The sequence below is a fragment of the Delphinus delphis genome, chromosome 18 (genome assembly GCF_949987515.2).
Source record: "Delphinus delphis chromosome 18, mDelDel1.2, whole genome shotgun sequence".
NCBI classification, from domain to species: domain Eukaryota; kingdom Metazoa; phylum Chordata; class Mammalia; order Artiodactyla; family Delphinidae; genus Delphinus; species Delphinus delphis.
Genome location: NC_082700.1, coordinates 2,352,694 through 2,365,161, shown reverse-complemented (window position 1 = coordinate 2,365,161; position 12,468 = coordinate 2,352,694). Strand labels below are relative to the sequence as shown.

The following is a 12,468-nucleotide window of genomic DNA, read 5'->3' as shown; positions in this document are numbered from 1 at the left end:
CAAGATGCAGCCACACATTTTAAAATCATTACGCGTGTAAGCGTGAGCCCCATGGCCTCGGGGTTCAGTCCATTTGTTACATCCCATTAGGACGTGAAGACACAGGCCGGGGTCTGGGGAGAGCGCAGGGTCCCTGCCTCCTCTGCTCCCTTTACAGGGACATGAACTGTGGTTTACTTTCCCCAGGGGCCCTTTATGATCCCCACGATATCGGTGGTGGGGGGCAAGTCACCCCTGTAATCACTCCCACTGCAGGGCCACCAGGGGCATCACCAGGAATAAACCTGATCCAGGTTTCAGTGGAGGCTGAGAAGTTTTATTGAAAATGAAGCACTTTCTGCCGGTCTCTCTGTCTGCTGGGGATGGACATGTGCCGTTTCTTTCTCTCCTTTCTTTCAAAAACCACGTGTGTGCTTTCCAGTAGTCTTTTCACATCTTGGCCCTTCCAAGAGCGCTTTGTCATACATTGGCGTGGATTTGACGCACGTGACCCGTCATCCAAGGGCAGCCTCTGTGCTGCAGAAACAGACCCTATCCCGGTCTTTAGACTGATGTGCAAACGCTATAAATAGCAGGGGGGATGCCGTAATTCACCATGAAGACAAGAAAATGAAGAAAAATTATTCAAAACGTCTTTAAAAAATCGAGGGTGCTCAAACGGGCACTGCCTCCGGGATGGGCTTCCTTTTCCTGTCTGGAGCCCTGATTCAGGCTGTTTGTGAAGGGCAGGAATCTGGGCCACATACACCCTGCAGGAGTTAGAGTGAACAACTCACATTCCTTTCGTGTTCAAATCCTCCCTTTACACCAGCGGGAGCCCCACGTGGACCGGATTCAGGATATTCAGTTCCTCTTCCCCTTCTGTAAAGAAGCCCAACGAGGAGAACTTCACCCTGACGGACTTTCCCCCAAGCACCCTGACCAGGCTGTGCTCTGGGAATCACAGTGTGGGGTGAGCTGATCTCGGGATCTTCTCCATTTGCCAACAGGCCGTCAGGTGAAGTAGGCCGCGTGGGCTCACACTTCTCCTGGCTGGATTTCCACAGACCCCTGTTCGTTAGAAACCTTTTCAAGGGACCAGCCACACTGGAGGATGCTGAGAAGAACCCACTGTTAGCACAGATTTATCACAAAGGAAAAAAGTCCGTTTCAACATTTGTAATATGTTAACGTGCTGCATTAACTACAATGTTTGCTTTCTCAAGGAACGTTCAGGGCTACTTCTCACACATCTAAGCATGAGGAAGAATTCACACAATTCTCCTCCCTACAGGAGGGGGTAAGAAATCCAAACCCATAAATGATAAGCTAGCTCTGCAGGGTAAGGGCAGGAACACGTAGTCTCTGATTTATTCACTTGGTTGATGGCTTTCTCAGTGTATCTGCGAGCCTGCATCACTTGTGACCTGCTTCTACACACACACACGCACACAGGATATAGGCACACGTGATTCCATTAGATTATATGGAAAGCTTATTTCTGGAATAAAAGAAAACTGCAGAGCCCCTCACTTCTACTAATTTTATGAGAGTAAAATATTAAAACTTCCAAGCGTGTATATACACGTTCATCATCCACATCTATGGAAGATATTCATTAGTCAGTGAGAGAAAGATTTTAGAAATGAATCGTCTTGCGGAATCATTTGATAAAAGACTCAGAAAGGCTCTGGTCGTTTTTGATTCCTGTAATTGTTCAGTTTCTAGGGCATTGTGTCCCAAAAAGCAGTTCCTGGCCCAGTTATGACCTGGTTAAGCCACGTATTTTTCACCGTCATGGACCACCCCACACCCTGTGCTTAGTTTTAATATGGTGACTTCCTACCATTGTCACCTATTGAATGCGATGGAATATTAATAAAAGTGAGCCAATTCCACAGTGCCTTGGTCCCCGGGAAGAGACTGTTCTGCGTAATTCCTGAATTTGATTCATAATTATTTTACACGTAGCAACTCAGAATGTTCTACAACTTTGGTGAATTCTGCTAGCTCATTTCACCTACATGCTTTATTAATCACATGAAGATAAGCATAGAACAATACACTGTTTTATAAAATCAAAGGAAGACGGTGTTTTGTCACAGTTCAGCTCTATCTCTTAATTGATGAGATCTTTGTAAAAAATCTTTAGACTAATTTTGACTGTAGCATAATAGTCTAAATATATTTCATTGGGGTCAAAATAATTCAGTCAGTAAGAGAAAGCATTTTAAAATCATTTTTATTTTAGAATAGACAGATCTACAGAAAAGTTGAGAAGGTAGTATAGAGTTCCCATGCATCCCAGGCCCACTTTCCCATTATTGACATCTTCTGTTACTAGGGCACATTTGTCACAGTGAGTGAACCAATACTGATGCATTGTCATTAACTAAAGTCCACAGTTTGTTCCTGTTTCCTTAGTTCTTACCAATCCCATCCTGGATTCCCTGTTACAAGGCGTCATCATATCCACTGAGGGTCCTCTGGACTAGGACAGTTTCTCAGACTTGAGACTCATTCCTAAATGCAGAATCTTAGCTTTTCCTCTCTGTTCTCCTTACCTACATATATTTAGGTAGTTTTATTTGTAGAGGGAGAGTTGATTGGAGACAAAGATGGGGAGAGGTAATTAATCCACTTCTCATTATGAAATCAGTCAGATAAATTAGCTAATGCCTTTTGGGAAAATCTTCAAAAACCAGGAAACAATGGTAGATTTAAGAGTACACTGGATGAATAATTTCCAGAGCCAGAGGGGAGATCACCTGGCACGTCCATTACCATGGGGAAGATAAGGGTGTTTATTCACTTATGCAGGGACTATTTTCCTGGCCGGCACTCACATGCCATTTTTCTGCCTTACAAGATAAAAAGAAACAGTTTGTGACCATTTTCTATTTAAACAGAAGTTTTAGGTATTAGATAAACACATGTACTAAGAGCACGTATACCCCCCGTGAATTTATTTAAGTGCCACGGCAATTCTGAGTCATCCCAACCAATATCATCCCTTTTACTTAATAGAGGGGTTATCATTCCCCAGCGCTGCTGAACAACGTTATTTTCCCAAGTAGGAGCTGTTACAGAAATGGCACTGGTTAAGAGCTTTGCTTCGTTCTCTTTCTCTTCACACTCGTGTCATTCGTTTGTAATATTTTAGTTGTTCAAAATGATAAAAAAAACCCTCTGCCTTCATATATGAATCTTACTTTTCAATTAAGAAGGAGTATTGGCATGTCAAGTATTCAGGACATATAATTTTCTAGTAAGGAGGTACAGCGAGTATCAAAAATCAAACGGGTTCTCCTTTTAACTTGTAATTTTGCTTTTAATCTTAAAACGGAGCCAAGTCAATTTGTCTGTTTGCTGAGTTAGAGTCCATTTCTGTAGATAGTTCGGATGGATAAGCAGTATTGCATAAACAATTATAATAATCTGAAAAACATTTGGACAGGCCCTTAATTTCGCTCTAGGGGAAATTTATTCTTGACAATTACCTTATTTTAAGCATGTGGAATCACGGCTTTTAGGGTGTGCTGTTTGAAGTGGGAAAGCAGCTCTGGGTTGTCATGGAAATTTTGTGATGAGTGAATACATCCGATGGGCGGGGAAATGGGTGTGAGCCGTTCTCTGTATCCCTTCATCCCTTCTGTGAGTCACTGACCGTTGAACAAACCTGGTTTGGGTACCACACGTGGCTCTGGGCATCCACGGAGGAGACACTCAGTTTGTGCTTTGGGTGACACGTTCTGAGAGGGAGCCGTGTCCGTGCAAATAGAAGGGAATAAGACTTAGATTAACTAGTGCTGTTAAAACTGAAGCGGTGTGGACGGGGAGGGCATGGGGCAACACTGTGCTCTCGGTGGGCGCTTTCCACACTGGCTGGTTTGGGATCTGGGGCAGGGCCTGCCTGAGGGGTCGGGGCACAGCTCAGCTGAGCACACACGCGGGGCATAAAAGACTCAGATTCCGGGGCTTCCCTGGTGGCGCAGTGGTTGAGAGTCCGCCTGCCGATGCAGGGGACACGGGTTCGTGCCCCGGTCCGGGAGGATCCCACATGCCGCGGAGCGGCTGGGCCCGTGAGCCATGGCCGCTGAGCCTGCGCGTCCGGAGCCTGTGCTCCGCAACGGGAGAGGCCACGACAGTGAGAGGCCCGCATACCGCAAAAAAAAAAAAAAAAAAGAAAAAAATTGAAAAAAAAAACAAACCTCAGATTCCATCCTGGAAAGAGGATCACCTCAGTCGTCTTTGGAGTCGTGTTTACACATATGCTGTAGGTCTACATCTTACATCAGTTGATAGAATAGGAGTGTGTGGGAAAGTATCTGAATCCATCGAAGGGAGAAACCCAGAGTCTGTGGATGATCTTCTTCTCAGACTTACCCCTTTCTTCTCCCTGAAACATTCCAGTTCATACAAAATCTAATTTAGAATGAACTGGGTTTTTTAAAAAAGCAAAGCCAGTATTTTTTCTAATGAAATCAACAAAGAAAAGGGAACAAAGGGTATGTTTAATATGATAACGGCATAACTATTTTTTGATTTTCACAGCAGTTTAAATACAATTTATATACACTTCAAAGGCATTCTTATTTTGATGATAGTTTCTTACTTTCTTTAAGTAAACTTCTGTAAGAGTTAAAATCAGTATCATAGCCCTAACTATAGATTACTTGATCTCTTACTCAGACTTCTGATCACAAATACTGTCCATAAATGATGGACATCTAATTTCTGAGGTGGAACAGTTTTGAAAATGACTAGATCCTGAAAGATTTACCTGTTGACTCTGACAGTCGCCATGTAAGGTCTAGGTGCTTGTTGGAACTCCGTACACGATTCAGTGGTGCAGTGACGCAGTGTCACCAGCAGATTTGCTCTTCTAGCTATTCGTTTTCAACAACTGGATCAAACCTGGGCAAAAAGCTTGCAGGTACTGAAGTAATTCAAGGAAGGTGGCTCTGAGCAGTGGTAGGTATAAACTTAAAACACATGCACACAAGAGGTCTTGGAGACTGGATTTAGTAGCAAGTTGTTTGGATTATAAAAACAGGTGTGGTAGGGTATCCAAGCTGGCAAAACTAGGAAATGGGCAATAGCTATTGTTGGTGTGATTCCAGCTCCTCTGAGAGCTGATTTCCTTCTTTCAGTGATATTTTCTAATTATTGCTGACATTCTCTCTTGATATTTCCCTCATATATATTCCATTCTTATCAATTCTTGTTAAAGTATTAACCAAATCTATGTATCAGACCAGGCTTTCTGTGTCACAATTTCTCAGAGAATTGCAGATCATTTATATATCTCAGTCTGGACTCCCAGGAAAAATGCATAATTGTTCCATAAAAATTTCTCCTTATACTGTATTCTTAAAATATTATCATTGGATTGATTAAAAAACAATTTTTGATGGTATGGTGATGTTCCGATTGTCTGATGATGTTCTGGTGGTACGACAATGCTGTGATGGTTAGTGGGCGTGTGTTGGTTGGAGTTGCTGCATTAGCTGGTGATGCTGTGTTGGCTGGTGATGCTGAGATGCTGCTGCTGTGATGGCTGGTGATGCTGAGATGGTGTAATGATGAATGCATGAGCGGTGATGCTGTGAGTTACCAGGTTACAAATGACTGGGTAGTGACTATATGTAACATTCAGGGTTGTGAGGGTAATAATGAATGGGTCAAAAATGACTTCTTGTTAAAAACATCTAATCAATTTCATGGAACACAGATCTTTGCCATAAAGAAGATGGCTCTCCAGGTGAAAATAGAAGTTAGGAAGATGGAGGCATAACATAGTATACTGCTGCCTTGGATGAATCTTTTCCAAAGGGCTCGTTTTTCTCTTCCTTAGGTTTCTGTGGATTTTAATCATGATGATACGATTTTGTCACAGCCCACCTGTATATCAAAAAGTATTTGCTTTGAATAAATACTACTTAAAAATTATAGCATTACTTTTTTACAGAAATGAGTATCTAATGCAAATGTTTATTTTCAGTGCAATAATTGGCAATTAAAATATATTTGGGTATGCACTCGGATTTATTGCATTATGTTCTCCTATTAGATAAACCCGTATGTTTTCAAGTGACTGAAAAAGAGAGATCCTTAATACACATCCATGATTTTATGATATATTTGTATTGAATAAAAGGTCTTCTAACAATGCAATTAAAAACTGTTCATTTCTTTTTTTGTTTTCATTGCAAAACTAGTTTTAGTATCAAAAAACAAAACATGGTAACAAATTCAACAAATTAAATGACCATCAGTAAGGAAAGAGTTAAATAAATTTTGATATATCCAAGCTGTGACATACTCTGCATCCAATAAAAACAATGGAATTAATCTATATGTCCTGACTAGAAAAGATGTTCTTAGCATGTGCATATGTTAAGCAATTACAAGTTGAGATCAAATATAGTCATATAATAATGGTTGTAAAACTGTTCATTTCTTAGGAAATTTAAATTACATGGTTTGTACCGTACCTTACCAGGTAATTTTGTTTTAATTTTTGTAAGCTTTGGGGCTTAATGTATCCCAACTCTGGAAGTGTCTTAAATTCAGAAAGGATCAGGCCCTAAATATTGGGGGTGAGATATTTTTTCCTACTGTACCTGTATTCCATCAGGAACTGTGTACGTGTCGGATAAGAGCCAGATAAAGAGTGACACGCAGTTTCTGAATTTCAGTCTCTCCTTGTTATAAACCTTGTGCCCCAGAACTTGCACTGCAGGCAACCCTGATCATTGTCATTAAAACAGAAAAGCGAACAAACCCCTCAAATAGCAAATAGAGTGGTGTGTACCTTATCCTTGGTGTCTCCCTTCCAGCTCCCGGGAGGCCAGATTTGGGGGAGAGCGTGGCCAGATTTCCCTGGACCCCAGCCCTGGCAGTGGCTCCTGGCAGCAGCCCAAGTTCTCGCACGCGGCCCCTCCTTCCCATGGTCCCCAGCTCCTCTCCTTCCACCTCACTACCTCCTTGTCCTTGGCGTTCCCTTCGGACTTCCAAACTCAAGCTGTCAAGTCTAATCATGACACCTGCTCACTGTGTCTACACAGGGAAAGACAGTGCCACCGGGGAACACCGTCTCCACTGGCCACCGCGACACGTCCTCGGGTTTGCGTGTGACACGGTGGAAAATGCGAGCCACGGCACTCCCTTCCTGTTAAGCTACGTTCCCTTTGTGCACGTGCAGCTTTCTCTGCGCTTCTACGAAGAGATAACAAAGTTAATACAGCCGTTAGCTAAAATATGATAGCGTTTTGCTCATTATAGATACCTAAGGGAGCTTGATGCACTCAGTGCTTAAATATAAAGGACACTCACTGAACAAAAGGATTCATGTATCTGGGATGAGCCCCTTTGGTCAAAATTAGGAACTGAGAGGACAAGACAGATCTGCTAATGACCAACGAATAAATGTGAGAGGACACAGTGGTATCATAATCAGTATAAAACACGATATGCTCCCACATTCAATTTTAGCTACAGAAATGTAGTGAACGTGGCTCCGAAGGGACACGAGTTCAAAATGAAATAGGACAAAGCATCTCCGGGAGGTTTGCTGCATGTAATTTGGAGTATGGCTCAGGGTCCTGTGGGCTTAGGGATGCTGTGTTCACTCAGCTCCCACAGGGAGACTCGAGGTCCACACTTTGCAGATGGAAGGGGCGACTGGAGCTTCACGCTGGTAATTCCTCCTCCCACGTGAATACCCTTTAGGTGCCACTTCAGACAATCTGCCTGAGCCTAAAAGACAGATGGGCTTCATGGTCAATGGTTTTTTTTTTTTTTTTTTTTTTTTTGGTATTTCTGTAATTTAATATCACTAATTAAAAATTGAGAGGGGGAAAAACTTGGCTATTTCTTTCACTTAAACCTTTTGAAATTATTGTCACACTGTTGCAAAACTTACCTAAGGTAGAATTTGATGATCCCCTGGGGCAGTTCAACGGACTAGTAAACTAGCCTTGATGACCTGTAGGTAAAATCGTGCTGGGTTGCCTTGTAATCTTTCCGACATACAAGCACCAAGCAGGCTGCAGACCAGACACTCCTGCCATACAGCAGTTTGCTCTTTAAACAAATTGCACATAGAAAACAAACTTACGGTTACCGAAGGGGAAGGAGGGGAGGGATAAATTGGGAGTATGGAATTAACAGATGCACAGGACCATGTATAAAATAAACCACAGGGGTTTACTGTATAGCATAGAGAACTATACTCAGTGTCTTGTAATAGCCTATAATGGGAAAGAATCAAAAAAAGAATATAGATATATACATACACATGTATAACTGAATCACCTTGCTGTACACCTGAAACTAATACAATACTGTAAGTCAACTATACTTCAATTAAAAAAAATAAATTGCAAAGCACAGTGACTCTGCAGGGGCATTTATTCACATGCCCCTGTGAAAACTGGCACTCAGTCCTTGGAGTGCGTATTTTATTTAATCTCAAAATAATGTACTGAATGTCAGTTTTAGGTCTGCCCTAGAATTCCCGACACTCTATTGAGCCGCAGCTTAAAGAGAATCGAAGGCTAAGGCTGGCTCCTCCACCAGCTCAGGTCTGCGCACCTGTAGGTTCTTGGTGGTCTTGGTCACAGATGAAGGTGGCCTCCAGGGTCCCTTTCGGTTCCAACACCAGGGGTCCAGGCTCTGTGAGATCAGCCTGAAGTCGAGTGTGAGCGTGTCTCATCATGTCAGCCCACAAACGGGCATCGCCGGCCTGTGCAAACCTGCCCCTCGGAGCTTGGAAGACACCCTCACTTAAGAGGACTGCTTGCAGGAGGCATAACTATTGCTCCACAGCAGGAGTTGGCAGCTTTGTTCTGCAAATGGCCAGAACAGTAAATATTTTAGTTTTAAGGGTCATAAGGTCTCTGTCAAAGTGACTCAATTCTGCCGCCATAGTAGTTTGAAAGCAGCCCTGGATGGTAGGCAGATGAATAAGCTAGATTCTGTCCCCAAAGAACTTTAAAGCCTTACAAAGATGCAAAATTTCGGTTTGTTAACCTTAGAGGCAAAGGTGGTGTGACCTGGATATTATGGTTACTTGTACCGGTCAAAAGCACAGTCTCTGGGACCAGCGTGCCACTTACGTGCTCCATGACCTTTGGAAGGTGACATAATACTTTTGTGCTTTAGTTTGGTCAGCTGTAAAGTAAGCCTGTTAACAGCATCTGCATCACAGGAGTATCGTGATCATTAGGTGAATAAATACGTAAAGTCATGTAGCACGGGACTGGCCCAAACTAAGTGTTATAAAAGGATAGCCTCCTTGAAAAAGTTAACTCATTATATTGTGAAATAAGAGTGAGCTTTGACAGCATTTTAAAACATGGGATTTAACTCTTACATAAATATGAGATCAGGATGAATAGTGAGGGGACTATTACCGTAGTAAAGATTATGAGGTCATTAGATGGGATATAAAGAAGCAAGATGCTAAAACTGTAAAGGAGATAATGTCCGGTCTTGCTGACCCATTGATTTTGAGAACTGAGGCTCAGAGAGCATTCAGAATTATTCCTCGCCATCCATGTCTGGGGGACTTGTGTGGGGGCATAACCAACTTTAATAAAGAATATAAGTGAAATTCCAGTGCTGAGGGAATATTTTGAGCCAATAAGCACTCCTCAAATTTACCCCCATGTTGGGTTTGATGTCTAATCTACAGTGTGTAACTCTAACATTGCGTTTCCACTTTTCTGTTTACGCAGTTGTCCACTTATTGCCTTTCTCTTATAGTAAAATATGTCTTCCTTGGAAAAAAAATAATAAAAGGAGTCATGCTGAGTTCTTGGTAGAGGGCCAGCAGAAATGTGGTGGCCAGGGCTGTACGGCCAGGGTTGGAGGGTCCTTCTGGCACAGTGCTCCTCAGAACAGCTGTGCTTCACTTTGGTTAACTGCATGAATGAATGCAAGTTATATCCCCAATATCACTTCAGAGTAGGGGCTCTGGACCTGCAGAGGCTGGGATTCAGGAGTGGGCTTCTGGGGAAGATGTGCACAACTGCAGTTCCTAGAAAAGTCAGTAAAGAGTGAGTGTGAGTGTGTGTGTGTGTGTGTGTGTGTGTGTGTGTGTGAAAGGGAGAGAGAGAGAGAGAAAGAAACAGAGGCATGGAGATCCTTCTTGACAAGTTCTGCCTACAAATCCAACTTCCAAAACATTCTAGTTCCAAAGACAATTAGAGAATTGAAACTCAGTACTGTGGCATTTACTCAGAATGTGTCCCCAAAAGACAAAGAGATTTTTTGAAAATATGAAAGAGCAGTTAGGTAAAGTGGTAGACAGACTTTGAAGGTCCAGGATAAATCAAAATCCAGTTAAGAACAGAAGGACACCAAGACCAGAGGAAGTGGACCCAAAACAATGTTTATGGAGACAGTGGCTAAAAGCTGAGAATTTTTCAGAGTGAAGAAAGGTATGGAGTCTCTAGATTGATTATCCATTTTATTTTATTTATTTTTATATTTTTTTGCGGTACGTGGGCCTCTCACTGTTGTGGCCTCTCCCGTTGCGGAGCACAGGCTCCGGACCCGCAGGCTCAGCGGCCATGGCTCACGGGCCCAGCCGCTCCGCGGCATGTGGGATCTTCCCGGACCAGGGCACAAACCCGTGTCCCCTGCATCGGCAGGCGGACTCTCAACCACTGCGCCACCAGGGAAGCCCGATTATCCATTTTAAATCCCATGAAAGATTTTAAAAAATCCACACCTAGATAGAGGGGGAAGATATTAAACTAATAATGAGGAAAACGAATTCCCCAATCAAGAATGGCAGTTATTTGAATAGACTTCTCAACATCAACAATACAGAGCAGAGGGCCGCAGAGGAACAGCTTTCAGATCACCGAGAGACAAATAATATCAACTTCAGTTCTATACCCAGCTGAATTATCATTCAACAGGGAGCACAGAATAGAGAACTATAAAGACAGGTGAGACTTTACAAACCACATATGCTTACTAAAAGTACTATAAAAGGTATATTTGCAGGAAGCAAATAAACATAGACAAAAAGAATTGAATGTGTGTGCCATGACAGAGACAATAGTGAACAGAGAAAAAGAATTCAAAACATATTACCAAAGTTAATTCATCGTCAATCACAAAGATACTAAATCTGCCTATAACAATAAGAAATATGAACAGGAAAGGTTAAATATGCTAAAGTCTTTGTAGTTCAGGGAGAAAGTTAGAGGTACCGAATACTGTCACATGTTGTTAGAAAAACACATATTTAATATATATATTTAAGCTTTTCTCTGAGAGGCTTAAAAATCATAATCTGAACAGAGTGAGCAGGGGAAATTCAGGATCGGTCAGGATATGAACAAATAAACAACACTAAGCATTACAAAGTAGGCATAACTTTAATGAACAGAGAGAGATTTTATTTTAATTAATTTATCTTTGGCTGTGTTGGGTCTTCGTTGCTGCGCGCAGGCTTTCTCTAGTTATGGCAAGCAGGAGCCATTGTGGTGCACGGGCTTCTCATTGCGGTGGCTTCTCTTGTTGTGGAGCACGGGCTCTAGGCATGCGGGCCTCAGTAGTTGTGGCTCATGGGCTCAGTAGTTGTGGCTCGCAGGCTATAGAGCGCAGCCTCAGTAGTTGTGGCACACGGACTTAGTTGCTCCGCGGCATGTGGGATCCTCCCGGACCAGGGATTAAACCCGTGTGCCCTGCATTGGCAGGCAGATTCTTAACCACTGCACCCCCAGGGAAGCCCCTGAGAGAGATTTTAAAACAAGAAAATGCCACATACAGCATCGTATCAAACTTTTGAAAATATAGATGAAGTAGACTATTATCTAGAAAAATATACCTTACCAAAATTGTCTCAAATAAATTTGTTTTTTAAGAAACTTAAACCAATAACTTTTAAAAGAAATACATTTGTATGCTGATCCCTCCTGATCCCTCCTTCAAATAACAAGATGAGACATTTTTTAGTAGATGACTTCTAACAAAACTTCAAGACAAACTATTCCAAGAACATAGCAAAATAAAATTATGCACCTTATTTTAAGGTGCATTCAATTATGCATCTATTATTTTAGGCCAATAATCTACATCTAGCTAGACAAGGAAAGTAAAATAAAAACCCAGAGCAAGGTTACTCATGATCACATTTTCAAAAATCTCACCAAAAAAAAAAAAAAAAAAAATAGCGAATGCAGCAGTATTTAAAGAAAATAGAGCATGCAGAGGTGGAATTTGTCACAGGACGCAGTATTATTCTCTATCATTGCACTTACTCATATTAGTAAGGTAAAGGAAAGAGGCAACATTGTGTTTGGCACAATAAATGCGGAAGAAGCTGTCAGAAATTCAGTGCACAGTCATGACAATAGCTCTTAGCAAACTAGATAGGAGGGTTTTTTTTAACTTTAAAAACATATCTGTTAAAAGTAGCATTTCATGGTAAAACTTTAGATGTATTTTTTTAACGTCTTTATTGGA

At 41.9% G+C, this 12,468-nt stretch overlaps 1 long non-coding RNA gene across 1 annotated transcript in view; it reads left to right on the top strand.

Annotated features, from left to right (window-relative positions):
• LOC132413872 (uncharacterized) overlaps nucleotides 1–12,468 on the top strand; it is a 186,071-nt gene that overhangs the window by 122,210 nt on the left and 51,393 nt on the right. The gene's annotated exons all lie outside the window — the stretch shown is intronic.